We start from the raw sequence: 9017 nt of genomic DNA on the forward strand, positions 1-9017 counted from the left end.
TATGGATAAAAATAATGAAACTATGTCAGTAAAAATGAATTCTCTAGACAATGAAACTATGTCAATAAATAGTCTAAAGATTTTTGAAAAAAGATTTTTAAAATGCCATGGAAAACCTTGTTTTTGTAAAGTTTGTCAAAAATATTTTTTTAATTTTCTTTTTGTTTTTTTTTGTTTTTATTTTTACTCCTAAAAAATAATTAGTTTGTTATATTTATTGTCATCTATTTTGTTTCTTTTATTAATTTCCAGAATTGCACTATATATTTATAAGTATTATTTACAATTATATATGCATTTACAATTATAATTTGGTTTAAACTTTTTTTAATTCACGAAATGTTCGTGTGTATTGTCTGATACAGTTTAATGTGTTAATTTTAATTAGTTTATATTTAGTATTTAATTTATATGATTTTATTTAGTTTATAAAACTACTGTAAACATTCAACTAAAAATAAAACTTTAAAAAAAAACGTTTTGGGTGCGAAACATTTGCTGCCAAGCTGTGGCGAGCGATTATGCAAATCGCAATTTTTTTTTAATTTTTTATTAATTTCCTTTTGAATAGCCGGAGTTATATTGGAGGTTGGTTGCTGGCGAGTTGAATGTTGAGATTATATTGAAGCTGGTGCTATACGACGTGTGTTGATGCTAGATGTTGTTGGTGTAGATTCAGAAGGCAGTGGCTGAGATGGTGTAGCTCGTGGTGTTCGTGGTTGTTGCACTGTTATATATTCTGGAGGTTGAGATGATAAAATCTCAGGTTGAGATAAAAGTGTTTCATATGTATTAGCAATTTGTAATTTAGATTGATCGATTTTCTTGATGTTGAAACAAACTAGTCTATCTTCAACTAAAACATAAGTACCAATAATTGGATTACCAAAGTTCAATTTATTTAATTAAACAATTAATTGATTAAACTAATTTTTAACAAACTGACTAAACTATTTACCTGGACATTTTTTAATGGAGAGAAAGCTAGTCGATTTCCCACTCGGTGAGAAATCGGCTAACGAATAGCAAGTTATAATCGTAACGATAAAGACAACGATTTGGCTACGAGGATCGCTAGCTTTTTTAAGTTAGCAAAATGCTATCAATATTTGTAAAGATAAAGACAGCGGTTTAGCTTGGAGGATAGCTAGAGTAATAAGCTAAAGACCCACTTGTTATTGTAGCTAGCGTCATATCGTAGTAAAGTAGCGTCATTTAGTAGTAAAGTAGCGTCATAATGTAGTAAAGTAGCCTCATATTGTAGTAAAGTCTGAAAAATTTTGCTATATTTTGTAGATATTTTGTAGCTATAGCTACAAAGCTACGATATGTAGCTAGCGACACATTGCTACAAAACCGCAATGTTTAAAGTTCAATTTTTCTCATAATTATAATAAACTCAACACTAAAAATCGAGTTTTTAAAGATGTTTAAGACATTAGGAAAAAAGAAAATAATAAAAAAAGTTGCTTGAAAGTTACTATAAAGTTAGCTAGTTGCTAGCTATTCGCTAGCTCGTTTCCCACCGGGCACACGACCGTAGCCACGGTACAAATAGATTATCTTCCATCCATGTGAAAGGAGTTGTTGCATATACGGCATTGCCTGGACCGCTTATGCACAATTTATTTTACAGACATTATTTTTAAATAAAAATAATATACGGCGCAAGACAATAACCAGCAGCTTTGACGCATATTCCAACTGTATAATTTATTTTTTCATTGTTCTAAATCAATTTCAATGGCCATTTAGCACCACTAAGTATTGCCAACGGCTCTAATTCACAAGAAATAGTGAATATTTGTGCGGCCGTGGCGCAGTGGTTAGAGTACTTGCTGTATAAGCAAGAGATCCAGGTTCGAAACGAGCTCTTGACATATTATTGCCTCACGGTAAAGAAGGAGGCGTGAACCTGCTGGTTAAATGCACTTCCACGGTGCTCTGTGACAAGACCGTTAGGACTTCTTAGGGCATTAGTCGAACCTAGGACCTCTGGGTTCTAAGCCAGAACTCTAACCACTGCGGCACTTCGTGGCGCAGTGGTTAGAGTTCTGGCTTAGAACCCAGAGGTCCTAGGTTCGACGCCAGCTCTAGCCCAACAAGCGACATTGGTATGGAAGGAGGCGGGAACTTCCCGTTTAACGCTCTCCCGCGGTGCTCTGTGATAAGACCGTAAGGACTTCTGGGAGCATCTAAAATAACTACAAAAAAAAAAAAAAAAAAAAAAAAGAATATATTATAGCAAATTAATTCACACCTGTTGAAAATATTATTTGTCAACCATATGAAAAAAAGTCTGTAGTGTGTAGTCTGTAGTAAAGTTGTATTGGTGCATTGATTTTCGAAAAAATTAATTTGCCATTATATTTACCATTTGCTGTGCATTTTCCACAAGAATTATATCCTGAGTGAACTTTTATTCCCTTGATAAATACTCTTGCAGGTGCGTTGCATACAAATGATTTGATCTGCTATCAAAAACAAGACCTTCCTCTATTAAAAGTTTAATTTTTTTAAAGTCTTCAAGGAACTCTGTTGCACTAATTCTTTTCTCTTTTCCACTATATATTCCAACAATATTTTTTTCTTTCTTACAAAAGTTTTTTACAATACAAAGTATAGGTTAAACTAAAACACAAGTGCTTTTAAAAATAAGCAACCCACCTGTATTAATTAGCAAGTCAATGCTTGCATGCTCTGGTATCATGCTCTAGCACCATCATAGTATTTAGTAACATAATCAAAGATTTTTTTCCATTTTTAAGTCCAATGCGACAGTAACCACTACATTTTTTTTTTTTCCTAACTTCAAACACTGGAGGTGCCTTTAATAATGTCCTCGGATGTGGTTGTTATGTAGGGAAATATGGTTTAATAATAAAAGTGATGCAAGTGTCACACGATTTATTTTATACTGCGAAGACCAATCACAAAGTATTTTATTTATTTCAGTATCAAATTTTCATGTTAACTGTCAGAGCTAGGTGAAATATATATTTATTTGCCTCTGAACAAATCTCATTAGCATCAACATTAGCTAAACTTGAATCTTTAATTGAAAATTGTCATGATCTAAACTATTGCTACATACTTTTTTTAAATCAAGATACTTGTTTTTTTAGTTTTTTGAAAAATAGAAGAGTATTCAAAATTTTTTCAATAGCCATCTCCTAAATAATAGTTTAATATAAAAGTTTATACTTTTTATTTGTATAGTAAAAAATATTTTATAGCCTTTTCACATTATGAAAAATAATTTTTTGTACTTGAGTTACAATTTTTTTTATACTGTGATGTAATTAATGTTATTTAAATAAGTTCAATGAGTCTATCAAACCTTTGTTATATTTGAAAAAAAGAATCTTGCTCAAAATTTTCAACAAACCCTTTAAAACTATTTATGAAAACGTGCGTCAGACAAATCCACCTATCCCATAAGCCTTTTTTTCAATAAGCAACCTGTAAATCCTGAAAAAGTTATTGAAAAAATAAGTGAATCAAAATAGTAAATCAATTATGACTGGAATATATACAAAAACTTTTTTTTCATATGATCTACTGTTTTTTGTTTTTTTTGCAAAGTAAAAAAGAAGCGATGTTTTAAAAGTAACATTTTTGTACAAAAATTACCAAATCAATTATAGAAAACAATTACTGGATTCTTTGGTTATTACTAGCTTTTGTAATAACCTAGATTATTAAAAAACAGGAATGCTAAATAAATATGCTAATCTTAAGTAATTTTTTAAAAATATTTTTATATAAGAGTTTAATTAATTTTTATTAAATAACTAATAACTATTTAAAAGTCAAAATTGATTTAAAGAATCTTACTACTCCCTTGACTCTTATTTCTCTAGTTTTAAACAGTTTTTTTTTAATCTGTTAACCCAATTTGATGTGTACCGATAGTCTTTATTTTAGCTTTTTATTCAAGTATAAAAAAAACCTCTTTTTTTGGGACCATCTTTTTCTTTTCGCAAAAGGTCTGACGGACATCCCCCGGACGACGCGTGCCCACTGGGTGGTAACTCCAATACAAGCATACCTTTTTGAGAAATTTTATATTCATAACGCTTTGATCCGCTTTTTTTTGTTGTTCTTGGTAATATCGATTCTGGTATGATTAAGTTTTATAAATTGCAAACTTTTTGCGCAAATGTTGTTTTATTGAAATAAAAACGTTTGAAATATAAACATAATGTAGAAATTACTAGAGTGACAATTTTGATAAATTGGCATTTTTTTTATTGTTTTCATATTACAGAGAGTTTAAAGTGAATGGTTGTAAACAAATTCTCCCGTAAAAAAATATGCGTAGATGCAAATTATTTCATGTGGTCTGGGTTAAAAAAAAAAGCTAACATTGGAAAATTAACCGCAAATATGTAATTTTGAAACACTTCCTGGTAGCTTAACGTAAATTTTTTTTTAAATTCAAGTTTAATGTATTTGTACACATGTTTTCCATATAATAGGAGGATATACTTACCTTTTAACAGACGCATTTGCTACAGTCTTTAGTTTATAGAGAAATCTGCACGGATTTAAGTAACTACAGACTAAAAAATCGGTTATAAAAGATTTAATGCATTTCTATTAAAAGTCTCAATTTTCTTAATCTCTTTTATCTGATATAAATTGCATACAAATTGTTTTAAAAGGGCTGGTATCTGCTTGCAGAAAAAACGCAGAATTCTAGCAAAAGCATTTCGCCATCTTTTCAAAACTTAGTACCCCAACTTGTTCATAAACATCTTACAGAACTTTGGGTAGCATTTCAAAAAAGTTTATTTCTGTTAAACGGAGTGATGTTGTAACAGTTTCTTCTAGTTTTAAATACCAGTTAAAACAAAAGCTTATTCAAATAAAAAGTATTCTACTCGATAACTTCTTCTTAAAAGAACTTCTGAATTAATTTAACTGGCTTTGAAGATGTGCCTCCCAGCTGTGAACTGTAAATAGAGTTATTAGAAGCCTCTGCTACAGAAACACACATCTGATAACTTTTCAAATTGTGAAACGTTTAAGTAGAAAAAAATTCCATCAAAAGCAAATACAAATTCTAAACTAACTTGAAGACTCAAGTAGATTATTGAAATAACTTTCAAGAACTTGAAAGAACTTGAACACTTAAGTAGACTATTGAAATAAATTCTAAAAGAATTTGAAGACCCAAGCAGACTACTGAAACAACTTTTAAGAACTTGAAAGAACTTGAAGATTCCAATAGACTATTAAAATAAAAGAAATAAAACCAAGATAAGTAGTAATATAACTCAATTGTTCAACTCTACATGCATCAATTGTTTAACTCTACATGCATCAATTGTTCAACTCTACATGCATCAGTTGTTCAACGTTCTACATGCATCAATTTTTTCATATCAAAAACTTTGATGTTTATAGAGTTACAATTCGTTTAGTTTACGCACTTTAAACGAAAAATAAAAAAAACTGTAATAAAACAAATTTGCTAAAAGAGTATATTAGACATTTATTATTATAACTGTGGGAAGTAAATTGATCATGTTTGATCATCATTGATCGTGATTATAATCCTCGATTCTAATTGCAAAATCTCGAGGATTGAAAACTGTTTCTTTGGAGAGACTATGCATTTAAACTAGTACAAAATACAAGAGTGTCTATGCTGCTCCACCAACAGAATATATAATAAAAAAGAGGTCTGTGGAGAGCATGCACCAATAAATTATCCATTAACAATAATAACAAAAATTAGGTTACAAATTAAATAATAAATATCACTTTCAACATGCTCGTTTACAATTATTAAGTTATTACTGTCACTTTTAACACGCTTCCTTACAATTATTAAATTATTACTGTCACTTTTAACAGTAATAATTGAAAACGCAGTACTTCTATTTCTTAACGCAATACTTTTTATTGCTCAGCCCAATTTCGATTTGTCAATCTCTTTTTCATTTTCTGCGTTAGCTTGTCTTTTGAGCTTGTGTACAACATATCCCAGCCGGCAAATAACGTTGAAATAACGTTGAACTTACGTTGAAACGTTGAAATTACGTTGATTTAACGTTTAGAATGAAAGTTTTTTTCAACGTTAAATCAACGTTAGGTTCAAACGTTATGTCAACGTTGATTCGAACCAAAAAAACGTTACAATAACGTTGAATTTACGTTGAAACAACGTTAAGAATGACAGTTTTTTAAACGTTGATTTATCAACGTTAAACCGGTTGTTAAAAACGTTTTGTAATCACAGAAACCGTTGATAAAAACTGAGATCACCATCAAAACGTAGTATGCATGTCCAATAGTGCTGTTGCACTTCTCTATTACATTATTAAGGTATATTATGGATATTAAATCTACTTATAGTCTATACTTAGACTATTTAGAACTTTTTCAGTTTAGTTTAGTTAAAATAGTATTATTAAAGCAAGAGATAAAAGTTGTTTTATTGAAAAATATATTTAAATATTACATATATTTACATATAATTGAATAAGATAGACAAATAATTGAATATAATCTACATATAATTGAATAAAATCTACACAAACTTCTTCTCTTTTCCATCACCTTTTTGAAATGGAGCGTATTTTAGAAAATCAAACAATATTCCATTAACCGAGGTTTTTTTTGGTCCATTGAATACAACAGAAGAAGCTGTAAATAAAAAAAATATATTTAAGAAAATCAAAAAAGGAAAACTTGAAAAAATATAATGAATGGAAAGGTGTTAAACTTATAAAAAATTATTAATAATCATCTAACAGCAGGGCCGTCCCGAAGTGGTTTATCATGGGGAGGGGGGGGGGGGTATGTATGTATTTTTATGTATTGTATGTATTTTTTGTCAACTAGAGACACACACACACAAAAAAGGTACTCAATATTTGCAATTAGCCAACTATAGTTCAAAATTTGCTAAATGTGTCAACTTAAATGCTTACATGACAGCATTGGGGGTGGTGGGACACCCCCTACACCCCCGTTCGGGACGGCCCTGCTCTTAGATGATTATTAATAATTTTTTCAAATATTTAATTTAAATAAAACAACCTTTTTTCAAAATAAATTAATAATCAAAATATTAAATTTTTCTAACATTGAAAAGTTATAATTGGAGTGGCCACATAAAATTTTTATAAGAAAAATAGGATTTTGGAGGAGATTTTACACCTAATATTATAGAGGATTTTTTTTTGTTTTAATTTAGGTTTAGCTTTCATGTTTTTACACTTATGGGGCTTCGACAGAGGTCAATAATGTCATTTTTCATGTTAAATAGCATGCATTTGCTAAAGCAATTTTTAATAATCCCTTACACTTTCAGGGGAAAATATATATATATATATATATATATATATATATATATATATATATATATATATATATATATATATATATATATATATATATATATCTATTTATTTATTTACCCCTGAAAATAAATAAATATATATATATAAACATATATATATATATATATATATATATATATATATATATATATATATATATATATATATATATATATATATATATATTCATTCTATTGTGTAAAACGAAAAAAAAAATTTGTGAAGTGATTTTCTACTAATACATAATTGCTCTGTTCTTTTAAGAACATTTAGCACTCTATTTTGTAGAATACATTTAAAAGTTGTTTATATATATATATATATATATATATATATATATATATATATATATATATATATATATATATATATATATATATATACCTATAGATTTGATCAATGAACAACTGGAGGTCAGGTGCATTGACACTTCATCTAAATCTTTGATAACTGAACCTGTAAAATATAATTACTAATTTATGGTATAGATTACAAAAATATTTTTATTTTTAGGTATAAAAATTAAAATTTATAAAATCCAAGCATATAAAACTAATACCTACTTGGGAAATTCTCATTATAACATTTTTCTTTTGTAGTTGTAAATTCAAATTTTCCACAATCCTGCTTGTTTCTGGGGAATTGAAATAGTTATATGAATAGTTATATTTTATATCAACAAAATAACTCTTCCTTACAAAATTATTTAAAAGATAATAATTGTAATATATAGATGTAATACCTGAAGAGAATTTAGTTTTAATTTGTGGAAACTTAGGCCAATTCTTCTCAGCATTTTAGTGCAGTCAATGCTTTGGTACCTGGAGGCCAATAAACAGTTTTATTACAAATCCAATTAGATGGAATTACACCTTCTTCTCCTTGTAAATCTTCATTCCAAACAGCTCCTTTCCACATATTTGATTTTGAAAATATTATATGAACTAATAAAAAATTGAAGAAACCATAATATAAGTGTACTAACAGGCCTAGTTAAACTAGCTAAATCTTGACATTTTATAACCACGATACTTGCTAAACAAAAATATTAGTAGACATTATTAGCAAAGATAAGATTTTCTTTATTTTGTAAATTTATTATATTTTAAATTCATTTTTATGAATATATTTATTATTCTATTAATCTGCATAGTTCTGAATATATTATGTTAAAATAACACAAGGCATCAAAGGAAAATAATAAAAGAATCCCAGGTTGCTAAAACATAATTAACTACATAAGATTAAAACGGAATATTGAACAAAAATAGATAATATTCATTATTAATACAAAATATAATATACAGTTTATTTTAAAATATCACACAACAATAACTTAGTTTGATTGATAATATAAAAGCAACAAAAATTAAAAAAGAAAACATCTCAATAAATAATAAATTATCATTCAAACAATTTTAAAGTCCAAATAATAACTTGTAATTTATTTTTTTTTACACATCTTCATCTAATAAACATTAATATTAATACCAATTTTTAATACCACATCATTAGTAATTTTTTTTTATTATAAATAAAAATATTATATTAGTTAAGCTTTTCTTATTTTACTCAATCCTACGTTTTTTCATAACTGAAATTTTTTTTTGGTAATGTTGAATTAAAACTGAAAACTAAATGTGTCAACTTAAATGCTTACAT

The 9017-nt window shown here is 27.8% G+C and overlaps 1 long non-coding RNA gene across 1 annotated transcript; it reads right to left on the reverse strand.

The window, feature by feature from the left end:
* Positions 1–6440: 6440 nt before the first annotated feature.
* Positions 6441–8519, reverse strand: LOC136090136 (uncharacterized). Its single transcript, XR_010643197.1, has 4 exons — positions 8098–8519; positions 7919–7989; positions 7740–7811; positions 6441–6657 (listed from the first exon to the last, which is right to left on the reverse strand). It is a non-coding gene; the product is annotated as an uncharacterized LOC136090136 (long non-coding RNA).
* Between the last annotated feature and the right edge of the window lie 498 nt (positions 8520–9017).

The sequence above is a fragment of the Hydra vulgaris genome, chromosome 13, assembly GCF_038396675.1.
Source record: "Hydra vulgaris chromosome 13, alternate assembly HydraT2T_AEP".
Classification (NCBI taxonomy): Eukaryota; Metazoa; Cnidaria; class Hydrozoa; order Anthoathecata; family Hydridae; genus Hydra; species Hydra vulgaris.